Source organism: Balaenoptera acutorostrata, chromosome 9, assembly GCF_949987535.1.
Source record: "Balaenoptera acutorostrata chromosome 9, mBalAcu1.1, whole genome shotgun sequence".
Taxonomy (NCBI): Eukaryota; Metazoa; Chordata; class Mammalia; order Artiodactyla; family Balaenopteridae; genus Balaenoptera; species Balaenoptera acutorostrata.
Genome location: NC_080072.1, coordinates 28,084,345 through 28,100,232, shown reverse-complemented (window position 1 = coordinate 28,100,232; position 15,888 = coordinate 28,084,345). Strand labels below are relative to the sequence as shown.

Below are 15,888 nucleotides of genomic sequence, written 5' to 3'. Positions count from 1 at the left end.
TAAACAATTAATTACAACCAGCTATAAGTGTACTTCTGTATTAGTTACCTATTGCTGTGTGACAATATTAACATAAACTTAATAGCTTAAAAAGAAGACACATTTATCATCTCACAATTTCTGTGGGTCAGGAGTCCAGGCACAGCTTAGCTGGGTCCTCTGCAAGCGGACAGTCAAGGTGTCAGTCAGGGCTGGGTTCTCACTGAAGGTTTGGCAGAGAAAGGAAGGATCTGCTTCCAAGCTCACACGGTGGTTGACAGCATTCAGTTCCTTGCTGTCAGCCAGAAGCACTCTCTCACAACCAGCATCTTATTTCTTCAAGACCAGTAAGGAAGAATGTCTCTCAACAAGACAGATGTTACAGTTTTATGTAACAGAAATGATGTCCCATCACCTTTGCCATATACTTTGGGTTAAAGGCAAGTCACAGGTTCCACCCATCTTCAAAGAGAAGAGATTACACGAAGACATATACCAGGAAACAGGATCATGGGGATCACCTTAGAATGTCATACTTTTCATAGATTTAATTTGTTATTATTTCATATAATAGCAAAAACCAAGCGCTCCCAATATATCTCTCAAAGGATAGTATAGTATTTTCTCATCAGTTGTCTTCAAACTTCTTGAATTTGCTGAGCCATGTTTTCCTTTTACAACACGTAATAAATTCTAAGCATTTTCCTTATGGTACATGACTTAGCAAACTACAACCTGCTGGCTGGCGATTTATCTATAAAGATATTGGAATACAACCATGCTCTATTTATTTGCACGTTGTTTATGGCTTCTTTTGTGCTACAAGAGCATAGTTAAGTAGTTTCAACAGAGACTGTATGGTTCACATATTTACTCTGACTCTTTTAAGAAAAAGCTTGCCAATTGCTGTTTTATATTATTATATTTTGTATGCTCCTTAATTTATTTTATAGTAGTAAAACTTGTTGGAAGACTGAAATAAGACATACTGATATCAGTACAGTTCTTTAGAAAAAAACCACCTGACCTTTTGTCCTGAGACATTTAAGTGCCTACTATGTGTTTAACACTGTTAGGCAGCATGAATCTTGGTTTTTGTCCCTGATGAACTTAAACTGGATGTCGGTTGCATGTGGAATAACTCTGAACAATACATATATAATGTGCAGATGTTTGTGCAGGTGCAAGAGGTATGGAAAAGGCTTAAATTGAATCAAAATATGGGCAGAAGTTGAGGGGAGATGAAGGGAGAAAAGTATTCATATGTAAACTGTATAAACAGATGCATAAGAGAGACTACCAGCAGGGTATGCTCCTGTAATAAAGAGGCAAGAGCCCTTCTAAAGGAGAGAGTATTAATTTAGGACTAGTCAAAGGGAAAGTTTAGCCTACTTTCCCTGAGTCTTTTTTCTCAACTACCTACTTGTAGAATTCAAATTGTGAAACTTCAGAACCCATATACCAGCTCCTCAAACTGCAGTGTGCAAGGATGAGACTTTTCACCCTTTATCCACCAGAAGACACCTGGGAGTTTCTGTTTGTTTAGCTTTATAGCCAGTCAGATCCATCATGTTTCACCTCCTAGTTACCTTTGGTCATTGTCCAAGAATTTAGTTGTTCCAATGATCTTACCTCCTCTGTTTCTTTTATCTCCATAATACTCTCTATTTTTTTCTCTATAGACTCAATTTCCTAGTATTCCTATCATTTCTAAACCTTTCCAGTTTGCCTTTTATAACACCTATTTCATATAAAACATACTCTAATATCTTTAAAACTTATTAAATAGTCTATTAAAATATTTAACGTTTAGTGAGGATTTACTGTGTGCTGGGCATCACACTAAACCCTTGATGTATATTTTATCATTTAATTTCACAACAATCAGATGAGATGTCTATATTTTACAGAAGATGAAATTGAAATTTTGAGAGAAGCCAAGTAACTTGCCCGGGGTCACACACCTAGTAGCTGAGATTCGCAATCAAGTTTCTCTGACAGTAAATCATCATTTTATGCTAAAACCTGATAACTCATCTTAAAAATTCTTTCTGGAGTGAGATTTATATCTTGAGCTATTCCTCCTTCTCTACCATCTGATTGCTGCCTATACTGATGTCCTAGTTATTTCTGTCGTTTATTAGAGACTATCATGATCTTCAACCTCAAGAAGGCATTGAACGTTGGCCAACAAGCTTTTGTATAACTCTAATCACCTCCTTTTCATTCTCAGTAACCTCAGTGGCCTTTTAAACTCTCTGGTCCTCAAACATCAGACAATGCCACTTTCTCCCTCATTTTCTGGAATGACTTATTTCACACAGAAGTAAGAGTCTCATCATAAACAACTTCCCACCATCAAACCTCAAAACATAGCTCTATCCACAAATGGAAAGATGTGTTATACCTTCTCCTGTTTGAGAATCATCCTTTCACCGGTACTTTATTTTTTTTTCTTGAATTTTATTTTACTTATTTTTTTATACAGCCGGTTCTTATTAGTTATCTATTTTATACATATTAGTGTATATATATCAATACCAATATCCCAATTCAATTAGCTCTAGTAGTTTTCTGGTGGCATCTTTAGGATTCTCTATGTATAGTATCATGTCATCTGCAAACAGTGACAGTTTTACTTCTTCTTTTCCAATTTGTATTCTTTTTATTTCTTTTTCTTCTCTGATTGCCATGGCTAGGACTTCCAAACCTATGTTGAATAATAGTGGCGAGAGTGAACATCCTTGTCTTGTTCCTGATCTTAGAGGAAATGCTTTCAGTTTTTCACCATTGAGAATGATGTTTGCTGTGGGTTTGTCATATATGGCCTTTATTATGTTGAGGTAGGTTCCCTCTATGCCCACTTTCTGGAGAGTTTTTATCATAAATGGGTGTTGAATTCTGTCAAAAGCTATTTCTGCATCTATTGAGATGATCACATGGTTTTTATTCTTCAATTTGTTAATATAGTGTATCACATTGATTGATTTGCATATGTTGAAGAATCCTTGCATCCCTGGGATAAATCCCACTTGATCATGGTGTATGATCCTTTTAATGTGTTGTTGGATTCTGTTTGCTAGTATTTTGTTGAGGATTTTTGCATCAATATTCATCAGTGATATTGGTCTGTAATTTTCTTTTTTTGTAGTATCTTTGTCTGGTTTTGGTATCAGGGTGATGGTGGCCTTATAGAATGAGTTTGAGAGTGTTGCTTCCTCTGCAATTTTTTGGAAGAGTTTGAGAAGGATGGGTGTTAGCTCTTCTCTAAATGTTTGATAGAATTCACCTGTGAAGCCATCTGGTCCTGGACTTTTGTTTGTTGGAAGATTTTTAATCACAGTTTCAATTTCATTACTTGTGATTGGTCTGTTCATATTTTCTGTTTCTTCCTATTCAGTCTTGGAAGGTTATATCTTTCTAAGAATTTGTCCATTTCTTCCAGGTTGTCCATTTTATTGGCATAGAGTTGCTTGTAGTAGTCTCTTAGGATGCTTTGTATTTCTGCAGCATCCATTGTAACTTCTCCTTTTTCATTTCTAATTGTATTAATTTGAGTCCTATCCCTCTTTTTCTTGATGAGTCTGGCTAAAGGTTTATCAGTTTTGTTTATCTTCTCAAAGAATGAGCTTTTAGTTTTATTGATCTTTGCTATTGTTTTCTTTGTTTCTATTTCATTTATTTTTGCTCTGATCCTTATGATTTCTTTCCTTCTACTAACTTTAGGTTTTGTTCTTCTTTCTCTAGTTCCTTTAGGTGTAAGGTTAGATTATTTGAGATTTTTCTTGTTTCTTGAGGTAGGCTTGCATTGCTATAAACTTCCCTCTTAGAACTGCTTTTGCTGGATCCCATAGGTTTTGGATCGTCATGTTTTCATTGTAATTTGTCTCTAGGTATATTTTGATTTCCTCTTTGATTTCCTCAGTGATCTCTTGGTTATTTAGTAACGTATTGTTTAGCCTCCATGTGTTTGTGTGTTTTACGTTTTTTTCCCTGTAATTGATTTCTAATCTCATAGTGTTGTGGTCAGAAAAGATGCTTGATATGATTTCAATTTTCTTAAATTTACTGAGGCTTGATTTGTGACTCAAGATGTGATCTCTCCTGGAGAATGTTCCGTGTGCACTTGAAGAGAAAGTGTAATCTGCTGTTTTTGGATGGAATGTCCTACAGATATCAATTAAATCGATCTGGTCTATTGTGTCATTTAAAGCTTGTGTTTCCTTATTAATATTCTGTTTGGATGATCTGTCCATTGGTGTAAGTGAGGTGTTAAAGTCCCCCACTATTATTGTGTTACTGTCGATTTCCTCTTTTAGAGCTGTTAGCAGTTGCCTTATGTATTGAGGTGCTCCTATGTTCGGTGCATATATATTTATAATTGTTATATCTTCTTCTTGGGTTGATCCCTTGATCATTATGTAGTGTCCTTCCTTGTCTCTTGTAACATTCTTTATTTTAAAGTCTATTTTATGTGATATGAGTATTGCTACTCCAGCTTTCTTTTGATTTCCATTTGCAAGGAATATCTTTTTCCATCCCCTCACTTTCAGTCTGTATGTGTCCTTAGGTCTGAAGTGGGTCTCTTGTAGACAGCATATATATGGGTCTTGTTTTTGTATCCATTCAGTGAGCCTGTGTCTTTTGGTTGGAGTATTTAATCCATTCACATTTAAGGTAATTATTGATATGTACGTTCCTATTACCATTTTCTTAATTGTTATGGGTTTGTTTTTGTAGGTCCTCTTCTTCTCTGTGTTTCCCACTTAGAGAAGTTCCTTTAGCATTTGTTGTAGAGCTGGTTTGGTGGTGCTGAATTCTCTTAGCTTTCGCTTGTCTGTAAAGCTTTTGATTTCTCTGTCGAATCTGAATGCGATCCTTGCCAGGTAGAGTAATCTTGATTGAAGGTTCTTCCCTTTCATCACTTTAAGTATATCTTGCCACTCCCTTCTGGCTTGTAGAGTTTCTGCTGAGAAATCAGCTGTTGACCTCATGGGAGTTCCCTTGTATGTTATTTGTCATTTTTCCCTTGTTGCTTTCAATAATTTTTCTTTGTCTTTAATTTTTGCCAATTTGATTACTATGTATCTCGGCATGTTTCTCCTTGGGTTTATCCTTCCTGGGATTCTCTGTGGCTTCCTGGACTTGGGTGGCTCTTTCCTTTCCCATGTTAGGGAAGTTTTCGACTATAATCTCTTCAAATATTTTCTCGGGTCCTTTCTCTCTCTCTTCTCCTTCTGGGACCCCTATAATGCGAATATTGTTGCCTTTAATGTTGTCCCAGAGGTCTCCTAAGCTGTCTTAATTTCTTTTCATTCTTTATTCTTTATTCTGTTCCGTGGCAGTGAATACCACCATTCTGTCTTCCAGGTCACTTATCCGTTCTTCTGCCTCAGTTATTCTGCTACTGATTCCTTCTAGTGTATTTTTCATTTCAGTTATTGTTTTGTTCATCTCTTTCTGTTTGTTCTTTAATTTTTCTAGGTGTTTGGTCTTTAATTCTTCTAGGTCTTTGTTAAACATTTCTTGCATCTTCTCAATCTTTGCCTCCATTCTTTTTCTGAGGTCCTGGATCGTCTTCACTATCATTATTCTGAACTCTTTTTCTGGAAGGTTTCCTATCTCCACTTCATTTAGTTGTTTTTTGGGGGTTTTATCTTTTTCCTTCATCTGGTACATAGTCCTCTGTCTTTTCATTTTGTCTTTCTGTGAATGGGTTTTCATTGCACAGGCTACAGAACTGTAGTTCTTCTTGCTTCTGCTGTCTGCCCTCTGGTGGATGAGGCTATCTAAGAGGCTTGTGCAAGCTTACTGATGGGGGGGACTGGTAGTGGGCAGAGCTGGGTGTTGCTCTGGTGGGCAGAGCTCAGTAGAACTGTAATCCACTTGTCTGCTGATGGGTGGGCTGGGTTCCCTTCCTGTTGGTTGTTTTGCCTGAGGCGACCCAACACTGGAGCCTACCTGGCTCTTTGGTGGGGCTAATGGCGGACTCTGGGAGAGCTCACGCCAAAGAGTACTTCCCAGAACTTCTGCTGCCAGTATCTTTGTCCCCATGGTGAGCCACAGCTGCCCCCCACCTCTGCAGGAGACCCTCCAACACTAGCAGGTAGGTCTGGTTCAGTCTCCTCTGGGGTCACTGCTCCTTCCCCTGGGTCCCGATGCACACATTACTTTGTGTGTGCCCTCCAAGAGCGGAGTCTCTGTTTCCCCCAGTCCTGTCAAAGTCCTGCAGTCAAATCCCGCTAGCCTTCAAAGTCTGATTCTCTAGGAATTCCTCCTCCCGTTGCTGGACCCCCAGGTTGGGAAGCCTGACGTGGGGCTCAGAACCTTCACTCCAGGGGGTGGACTTCTGTGGTATAAGTGTTCTCCAGTTTGTGAGTCACCCACCCAGCAGTTATGGGATTTGATTTTATTGTGATTGCACCCCTCCTACCATCTCATTGTGGTTTCTCCTTTGTCTTTGGATGTGGAGTATCTTTTTTGGTGAGTTCCAGTGTCTTCCTGTCAATGATTGTTCAGCAGTTAGTTGTGATTCCAGTGCTCTCACAAGAGGGAGCGAGCGCACATTCCTGTACTCCACCATCTTGAAGCAAATCCCTCACCTGTACTTTAGATCTTTTCTCCTTCTACCTTTCCATGTACCTGGAAATAGCAATTTTCTTTTCTCTTCTTATCATTACTATATTTATTAAGCTCTTTTCTATGTGTACTTGTTTTTCAAAGGAAAAAATTCCACTCCCTTAACCCTACCTTCTCCAATCATTGCTTTTTCTCTTCCCTTTCATAGCCAAGCCTGTTGAATGATCCGTAACACTTCTTATATGTTTTAGTAATGTTTCAGTCATTGCTCAGTCTACTTCAGGCACTACCACTTCACTGAAACCACCTTAGCTAGAGACACTGGAGACCTTCTCATTGCTAATCCCAGAGGTTACTTCTCAGTCCTATTCCTTCTTCTTCTTTTTTTTATTGAAGTATAGCTGATTTACAATGTTGTGTTAGTTTCTGGTGTACAGCACAGTGGTCCATATATATATATATTTTTTTTCCATTAAGGTTTATTACAGATTATTGAATATAGTCCCCTGTGCTATGCAGTAGGACCTGGTTGTTATCTATTTTATGTATAGTAGTTTGTATCTGCTAATCCCAAACTCCTAATTTACCCCTGCCCCCTCTTTCCCCTTTGGTAACCATAAGTTTGTTTTCTATGTCTGTGAGTCTGTTTCTGTTTTGTAAATAAGTTCATTTATATCATATTTTAGATTCCACATATGAGTGATATCATGATATTTATCTTTCTCTTTCTGACTTACTTCACTTAGTATGATAATCTCTAGGTCCATCCCTCTTGCTGCAAATGGCATTATTTCATTGTTTGTTATAGCTGATTAGTATTCAATAGTATATCTATACTACATCTTCTTTATCCATTCATCTGTCGATGGACATTTAGGTTGCTTCCATGTCTTGGCTATTGTAAATAGTGCTGCTGTGAACATTGGGGTGCATCTTTTTGAATTGAGAGTTTTCTCTGGACATATGCCCAGGAGTGGGATTGCTGGATCATATGGCAACTCTATTTTTAGTTTTTAAAGGAACCTCCATACTGTTTTCCATAGTGGCTGTACCAATTTACATTCCTACCAATAGTGTAGGAGAGTCCCCTTTTCTCCACACCCTCTCCACCATTTATTATTTGTAGGCTTTTTAATGATGGCCATTCTGACCAGTGTGAGGTATTACCTCATTGTATTTTTGATGCACATTTCTCTAATAATTAGCAAAGTTGAGCATCTTTTCATGTGCCTGTTGACCATCTGTATGTCTTTGGAGAAATGTCTATTTAGGTCTTCTGCCCATTTTTCAATTGGGTTGTTTGGTTTTTTGTTGTTGTATGAGCTGTTTGTATATTTTGTAATTAAGCCCTTGTCAGGCACATTGTGTGCAAATATTTTCTCCCATCCTGTAGGTTGTCTTTTCATTTTGTTTATGGTTTCCTTTGCTGTGCAAAAGCTTGTAAGTTTGGTTAGGTCCCATTTGTTTATTTTTGCTTTTATTTCTGTTACCTTGGGAGACTGGCCTAAGAAAATGCTGGTACAATTTATGTCAGAGAATGTTTTGCCTATGTTCTGTTCTAGGAGTCTTATGGTGTCATGTCTTATATTTAAGTCTTTAAGCCATTTTGAATTTATTTTTGTGTATGGTGTGAGGAAGTGTTCTAACTTCATTGGTTTACATGGGGCTATCCAGCTTTCCCAACACTGCTTGCTGAAGAGACTGTCTTTTCTCCATTGTATAGTCTTGCCTCCTTTGTTGAAGATTAATTGACTGTAGGTATGTGGGTTTATTTCTGAGCTCTGTATTCTATTCCATTGAATCATGTGTCTGTTTTTGTGCCAGTACCATGCTGTTTTGATTACTATAGTTTTATAGTGTTGTCTGAAGTCTGGGAAGGTTGTGCCTCCAGCTTTGTTCTTTTTCCTCAGGATTGCTTTGGCAATTCCTGGTCTTTTATGGTTCCATATAAATTTTAGGATTATTTGTTCTCATTCCGTGAAAAATGTCATGGGTAATTTGATAGGGATCTCATTAAATCTGTAGATTACTTTGAGTAATATGACCATTTTAACAATATTAATTCTTCCAATTCAAGAACATGGGTTATCTTTCCATTTCTTTGAATCATCTTTAATTTCCTTTATCAATGTTTTATAGTTCTCAGCATATAGGTCTTTCACCTCCTTGGTCAGGTTTATTCCTCAGTTTTGTTTTTGTTTGTTTGTTTGTTTGTTTTTATGTAATTTTAAAAGGGATTGCTTTTTACTTTCCTTTTCTGATATTTCATTGTTAGTGTCAAGAAATGCAACAGATTTCTGTATGTTGATCTTGTATCCTGCTACCTTCTCAGGCCTCTTCCTTCTTGATCTCAGCAGCAATTGATGTAGTTAATCACTCTTTCCTTGAAGTACTCCCTTTCTTTGGATTCTGTTATAATATTCTGTTCTGGTTTTCCTTCTACCCCTCTGCTCATGTTTTTTTAGACTCCTTTGGCTCTACTTAAAATACTAACATCATATTCCATCTTCTAGTGCTGTATACCCTTGCCTGGGAGGTCTCAGTCCCTGCCATAACTAGAATAACCAGGAGAAACCTCATTTTATAAAAGTAATCAGTAATCTCTAGGCATTGCTACATATGTAGGGTACACAGAGAAATGAGGAGATCATATTCAACTTCCTATTCAACATTTTCTCTTGAATATCTTACACCCACCTCAAAATCAGTATGTCTAGAGCTAAACTCACAGTCTGCCCTTATCTCCAAATTCTACCCCATTCCTTAAATCTGTCCCTCTTCCTCTTATCCCTGGATTATTCAACCTACCAAGTGACACATGCCGGAGACCTGAGTGATGTACTTGTCTCTCACACTCCACACACCCATTAATCATTAAATGCTGAAAGTTTTCAACCTTTTAAATATGTATTGAAAAACTCTGTCTACATCTCTCCATTATTGCTTCCACAACCCTAATTCAAACCGTAATCAACAACTCTCACTGAAATTATTATAACAGCTTCTTAAGTTGTCTCCAATGTTCCCTTGCTTCAGTCCTTTTTCATACTGTAGCCTGAGTGAACTTTATGATATGAAAATCTGATCATGATCCTTGCTTAGGACATTTTTGTGCTCTCTATTGATCTTAACATAAGGTGCAAGCTCCTTAACTTGGGCTCTAAGGCCTTTAGTGATTTGCTTCTGCTGATTCACCTTAGCCTTATCTCTTCTCATCTTCTCACCTCCTTCCTCAAGCTTTGTGTTTATCACCCTAAGCTTTTAATTCCATCAAAGTACCATTCTCTCACCTCTCTACAGAACTTTTCTTAAGTTCTTTCTTGCTGCATCTTTTTTCTTCTCTTTTCCTAACCCCTAATCATCTTTTAGGTCTCCACTTAAATATCTCTTCCAGAAAGTCATCCTTAACTGTTGCTTTCCTTCTCCTCATGCCCAATTAGTAGTATTCCTCTTATATAAATACTTCTGTAGTATTCTTTATTTACCTTCTCATGACACTTATACTTTATTGAAAAACCCTGATCACATATTTTATTCAGTAGACTGACTGTAAGCCCTGTGATCATGGGAACCATATAGGGATACAGTGAATGAATGAATGCATGAATAAATGAATGATATGAAAGCCTGGCTAAAAACAATTTATAGTGGTTAGGAATATGTAATCATGGAGTATTTTGAGCAATGAAGAGATACTATGAAGGAGGCACTGCAGGAATAATGTAAAAAACTTGAAGTGATAAAAATACTCATTGCCCTAATCTAAACATGAGGTGATGTTTGTTACTGTGCTCTTAAGGCTTTAATCATAAATTTACTATCAAATTTTGATAGGATAACAACACAAACTAACTTTTCTATTTCTACATTTCATTATGTATATTAGATTCTAAATGTTTAACTAGCTTTGCTTAGACTGCTGTGATTTGAAATATCATTTCCCTATATTTTCCCTCTTTTAACAAAACCCTTACAAGAGTGGTGATTTCTACTTCTGTGCCATATAATGTGTAGGAAATGAGGGAGAGACAGGAGGTAGTATGATCCCACGATTTTTGGCCGGAGAAAGTTTGGAGTTAGTACCATTAGGTGAAGTCGGGAAAGGAGGAGAATGAGCAGATATTGAGGTAGAGTAATGAATTCAGTTTAAACACAATGAATTTTCTGTTCCAAGTAGTTCTACCTAGTAGACAGTTGGATAGTTGGGTATTAAATTTAGGCTAGAGAAAAATATTTGGGATTCCTCAATGTTATTTAACTAATGTTTTATTCAATGTATGTTTTAGTTGAAGTCATAGGCATGTATTAGAATGCCCAAGTTTATAGACCCTTGTGGATCCAGAGGTGGAATTTTAGGGGGTCTCTTAATTTCCTCAAATTACATGCAGATGTGTGTAGGACTGTGTATATTTTTAGACCAGCATATAAAACTTATATCAGCTTCTTAGAGTGGCCTTAGACTCCAAAAAAGACTCAGTACAACTAGAGTGAAAAGAAAAACAGGTCAAAATCTAAAGCCTAGGCACATCAGTGTTTAAGGCATAGATAATGGAAAATAAGCCCAGGAAAGAGGTTAAGACCATAGCTTCTGGAATCAGACTTCCTAGATTCAAATAATGGCTCTGCTATTTACTAGCTGTATCACCATAGGCAAGCTGCTTACATTCTCTGTAGTTTCCTTACCTATAAGACAGAGATTAATAACATTTGTAAGGTTATTATAAGGATTAAATGAGCTAATGCATGAGATGTGTGTTGCACCATGTTTAGCATATAGTTAATGGTCAATAAATCACTTATTTGCTGTTTTTAATGTAATCTTGACTGTACTGGCCAGCCCCGCCAAACATGAGATTCTGCCTCTTTGAAGGGTTTTTCAGTGACAGATGGGGCCAGAATGAAGCAGAAACCATGCTTACCACCTACACGGAAATCACCATAACTTCGTAGGCTACAAGCAGCTGGCTTGAATAGACCAGATCAGAGTGAGGATAGGGCCATCTCTCTACCTAAAGCAGACAGACAATTGTGTAAGTTGATCTCTGCCACTTTTCTTTTTCCCTGCTCTCCCAGTAATAGAACGAGAACTTGGAGTAAGAAGTATTTTAGAACTTTCCTTTCTTGTAGAACCCCTCTGCAGCACTGAGACCTTCAAGGTACAAGCCTTAGTTCGCACTGAAGGAGAGAGAAAGCTTTGCATTGAATGTTAAAGTTTTAAACTTAACTATTTCAAATTTTAATAACTGAAACTGGTGAGAAGATCATGGAATCCACTCTAGATATCTTTAAGAGATGAGAAAAAGAAGTTTTGACATAGCATATTTGAAAGCAGTGACCAGAAAATAAACAAATAAAATTGTTTCATATTTGTATACCAAAGAGTTGAGAGCTCTATATAAACTGCTTACATATATAAAGAATGGCTAAAGAAACAGGAAAAATGGTAACAAGGAGTATCTTAAAAATGGGGGAGGGAGAGGGTAGTTCCAAAAAGAAAATTGTCCATAGCAATAGCTACAATAGACAAAAAAGATAAAGATTTAAAAGTGTCCCGGAAATTAGACAATTAGAAAGTCATTGGTGACTTTGAGACCAGTCTCAGTGGAATCATAAGGGCAGCTCATTTGGACTTTGATATTAAAGAAAAATTGATGTTCCTGTTGTTTCTATCCATTAGGCTTCATTCTACCCCTTGGGGGCATTAATGAACAAGTGTAATTCCATTTCCATATGACAGCCCATCAAATATTTGAAGCCAGCTATCTTGCATCCCTTGGGTCTCTTTTTCTTCAAGGAAAATATTCATTTCTCATGCTTTCAAGTCCCTTCACCATCCTGGTCACTCCATTCAGAAGATGCTTTAGTTTGTGTAAATCCCCAAATGAAATATATTGTTGTCAGTCTGGTCGAGTACCATGGAATAGAATAGGACAATCATCTCTCTCAACCTAGGAATTAGACTATTAATTCAGGCCAAAACTACATTTGCTTTTTGGCAGTTCTGTCACATGATTATCATTTTTGCATGCCCAGTGTTATGAGGATTCATTAAATAGATTAATTAAGTGCTTATTGTACAACTCAAAATTTTTTCACAGAATTAGTGATTTTCAGCTTGAAGAGCTTGAATTATTTTTTACTTTTTTTGCTAATCCCTCAATAGGTGATCTTCCTCCCACTAGTTTTTGCTGCCCCATAGGAATCTTTGAAAAAGTAGGGTTGATAAGTATTATAGCATGTGCGTGTGTGTGTGTGTGTGTGTGTGTGTGTGTGTGTCTATGATAGGATGTGTTTTCAGCCAAACTACAGTAGATCTGACTGATTTACAAGACAAGATAGATTTTTGTTTGTTGTTTTTCCCTTAATTAACTCTACAAATATTTACTGTGTACTGTGTGCCCAGTACTAGCGATATAACAGTAAGATGCGCTCTATGCCATGAGGAAATTTTAGCTTAGTGGGGGAAATTTCGATAATGTGTATTAAATGCTAGTATAGGAGTTAACAGGATGCTCCAGGGCACTCTGATCATCTCACCCAGGCTTGAGGAAAGCTTCTCCAAAGATGGGGTTACTTAATCTGGGTCTGGGAGGATTTGAGGGAATTAGCTAGCCAAAGAGGTGAAGTAATCTATGCAAAGGTCCTGAGTTAAGATGCAGTATGACTACTACAGATAGTAATTTAAGATATGAGTGTAGATAAGATCAGTAGGGATTATATGTATGTTAAAAAAAAAAAAAAAGTCAAAACCCTTACTCATTTAAGAAGCTCCTGTGCAGCAACGAAGACCCAACACAGCCAAAAATAATATAAATTTATTAAAAAAAGAAGTAGGTAAGAAAAGGGGAACTTTGTCATTTAGTTTAGTTGTTTTACCTCTTCATTAATGAGAAATCACTCAATATTTTTTGTTATCTACAAGTGAATATCCATAGTTTATGCAGTACTTATCTGTATATTTTATTGCCTTACTGAGTATTATAATACGTATCCTCAATTTTACAAATAATTATTTTTATTTTTCTAGTTAAATAGTTTAGGTTTACTTTTTTCTTTACAGAAAAGTTGTTAAATGACAATCATGTACATTTTAAAGGGAAAACAATAATCATGTACATTATTACAACAAGTATTTTTATTTTTGCACATTAAACCCTCCTCTTTGGCCACAACCATGCAGAGCCTGTAGACCATGCTAAAGGATTTAGTTCTTTCTGCAAGGAGCAATGAGAAAACACTGAAAGGTTTTAAGTACGGAAGTGACATGATCAGGTTTGTATTTTGAAAAGCTCACTGCTAAATTGAAGGAGGATTTGAGTGGATGCAAAGAAGTAAGAGGAAATTGAAATCATCTAGGAAAGAGTTGTTGGTAGCAAAGCTAGGGGAGAGACATTGTCGTGGAGCGAAGTGAACAATTCCAAAAATACTTTGAAAATAAATTTAACAGGATTTTAGGTATGGGAGAAGGGTGTATTGCTGAGGGGGGGAGGGAAGAGGTATTAAGAATAAATCCTGATTTTCTAAAAACAGAAGGAGGACCACATTTGATGGAAGAAAATAATGAGTTTCTGAGTTCTGCCTTGGACATGTGGGAGTTGAGGCACTTTCGTGCTTCTGTATTTAATAGTAACAAAAGCCTGAAAGTGGCATGAAAAGTCCATAGTGGGGGAATGACTAAGTATTATAAATTATGGTACATAAATTTACTGGAGTATTATGCACTCTTAAACATCATAGTTACAACACTGTGACTCATGTGACATTAAGAGAAAAAAGTTGGATACAAAATTCAGTAATAATTGTAACCATCCTACTGCATAGCACAGGGAACTATATTCAATATCCTGTGATAAACCATAATGGAAAAGAATTTTAAAAAGAATGTATATATGTATAACTGAATCACTTTGCTGTACAGCAGAAATTAATACAACATTGTAAATCAGCTATACTTCAATAAAATACTAAATTGGAAGGAAATCCAAAAAAGAGGGGATATATGTATAGCTGATTCACTTTGCTGTACAGTAGAAACTAACACAACATTGTAAAGCAGCTATACTCCAATAAAAATTAATTGAAAAAATATATATATATAAAAACAGAAAAAAATGGATGAGGTACTCACATGGAAAATAATAATAATAATTGTAACCATATGAGAAAATATCTACAAAAAAAGTGCTAAAAGGAAATACAACAAATTTTAGCAATAATTCTATGAGTGTGATGGATGGTGGGTGAATTTCTAAAAATTAAAATTTTCCATGTTGTAAAAATATCAACCTCAGAAGTTAAAATTTTTACCATCAGATTTGTTTCTTACATCATTGATTTATAATGACCTTGGTTTATATGGTTGCTTTTATAAACTGATTTAATAGTAATTATTTAAGATAAAATCAATTCTTTTTTTAAACATGACTTTCTATTTCTAAAGTTTAACAGAGACAAATTCTTAGTTATATAAAATGAGTATTTTTTCCAGTGACATAGCTGTAATGATCCATAGGCAGTGCTGGTCATCTCATCCACTTGTCTCTGCTGGCTTTTCCACCTGTTGACTGTAAACCATGCAGAGGTGTTGAAAGCATTTTTCTTTTCCTTTGCACACAAAAACTTACATAAAATGCTCCTAAATCCTAATCAAGCCCATTTTGTGTCTTTTAGACTTACAGATTTTAACTTTGTGGTAGATAGTGTTAAAGAACTGGCTATGTTCTTTAATATATAAAATTAATCTTCATGTAAATCTACTATACTTTTGATCGTGGATTTGTTCTAATATTCTGTGCTGAAAAGGTTTACATACAAGCTACCACATGGTATTTTAGTTACGCCATAGGAAATTGTTTTCATAAACCACCTTTACTGAATTATAATTTACATACAATAAAATAGACCCATTTTAAGTATATATTTTAGTGAGTTTTTACAAATGTATATACTCATGTAATCACCACAACAATCAAGATATAAAACATTTCCATCATCACCCAAACATCCTCATGCCCAAAATGTTTCCTGGCCCCCAAGCACCTAACATCTTTCTATCACTAGAGTTTAGTTCTGTTTTCTTTAGAATACCACATGAATGCAATCTTACCATACACACTTTTTTGTGTCTGGCTTTTTTCACTTAGCTTAGTGTTTTTGAGATTCATCTATGTCGTTATATATCAGTAGTCGTTTATTATATATATCAGTAGTCCGTTTATTTTGTTGTTGAGTATTATTTCATTTGTGAATGTACCATTTGTTTTTCCATTCACTGGTTGATGGACATTTAAGTTATTTCCAGGTTTTTGTCTGTTACAAAAAAAACTGTCC

The 15,888-nt window shown here is 36.1% G+C and overlaps 1 protein-coding gene across 1 annotated transcript in view; it reads left to right on the top strand.

Moving 5' to 3' along the window:
- ELP4 (elongator acetyltransferase complex subunit 4) overlaps positions 1–15,888 on the top strand; it is a 225,457-nt gene that overhangs the window by 11,731 nt on the left and 197,838 nt on the right. The gene's annotated exons all lie outside the window — the stretch shown is intronic.